Here is a 1,552-nt window from a genome sequence, read left to right as displayed (position 1 = left end):
ACTCACCTGATTAACTGTTTTTTCACGATCCGGGGCATGTTTTAGTGTGACAGCAATCTCTTCCACACTCTGGGATTTTTGGTGTGGGTATGACTTGCTGCAGGCATCTTGATCAAATACAGAGATCACCATTATTAAAATTAAAACTAGAAATTAGAATGACAAAGTTCTATTCTAAAAACATCAAACATTAATCATTTCTGATATGAATATATATATATATATATATATTATTTTTATATATTTATTTATTTTTTATTTTTTTTTGAGAAGAACTTACAACTTTTTACATTTAAAAGGAGGAACAACATTTACAACCTACCAAATCTTATTTACAATCCAAATAATTTGAGATCTTGAAACAGACAAATTATTAGTCATTAGTGGCAAGTTTTGAAACTTACGTATGATGACATCATTGATAAGGAGCTGCTGAAATTTAAGTTTTCCCTTTCTCCCTTTGTAACTGTAATATCCCCATAAGGAATTATCTCCAAGTTTTTTCAGCATCCTCCTAATTCCATCTCCCAAGCTGCCTCCACTCTGAAGACACAGATAACGAATCTACAAACAACAACACAAGAGCAAAATGTTTTAAATTATTATAGGTTAAAAATCACTAATGTTGCTTGTGTTTTGGCACATACCATCTTCTTTCGAAATTCAGCATCTTTCAGCTTATCACACAACTCCTCTAATTCCTCTACAGTCTTACATGGTTTCTCTAGCACCTCTGTGAGGTCAGAGACAGAGGTGCTTGGCTGGCTCATTGATTGCTGCATTGTTTCAACCGCTGATGTAATGTTGTTTTGGATTTGGTCCAGTTTCAACATGACTCTTCTTTCTAAACTCTCAAATAACTTGTAGATTTCTGTGCAGAATTTATTTTGAAACATAAATGACATTACAAACTACAGCAATAAAAAAATAACACTGCCATAAGACAACATAAGTCTGCCATAAGACAACATAATAATTGAATAATTATGATGAAATAGATTGTTACCATCTCGAATAGATTGTGGATTAATCACACTTCCTAAAACAAGTCACAAAAACATTTAGTCAGATAATGAATACATTATATGTGTGTGTGTGTTTTAGTGTACCTTGACTCTGCCAGTTGGCAGAAATTGACTGATGTGGCTGCAGTTGTGGTGTTGAAAGAGATGGAACTGTAATCACATTACAAGAAGAAAAAAAAATCATTAAATTAAAAAATTCATGAACTATTGTTAGTCCAACTGTCACACTCTTGAGCTGTACAGTGTTAAGCTGTACAGCCATAAAAACAATATTGTTTGCATGTTGTTTAAATCATGACATAATACCATTTAAAAACAATAATATTTTATGTAACATTAAAACACCTCATTGAAACAGCGTTTTGCATTTGTTTTTAATGAATAATTGATTAATTATGATGAAATTAAATAGTTACCATCTCGAAGAGATTGTGGATCAATCACACTTCCTAAAACAAGTCACAAAAACGTTTTATCAGGTAAATATCTGTATGATATATATACTGTATATATATATATATATATAT

Source organism: Sinocyclocheilus anshuiensis, unplaced genomic scaffold (genome assembly GCF_001515605.1).
Source record: "Sinocyclocheilus anshuiensis isolate Anshui unplaced genomic scaffold, SAMN03320099.WGS_v1.1 scaffold7501, whole genome shotgun sequence".
NCBI lineage: Eukaryota > Metazoa > Chordata > Actinopteri > Cypriniformes > Cyprinidae > Sinocyclocheilus > Sinocyclocheilus anshuiensis.
The sequence above is the reverse complement of the archived record's forward strand: the minus strand, read 5'-3'. Positions refer to the sequence as shown.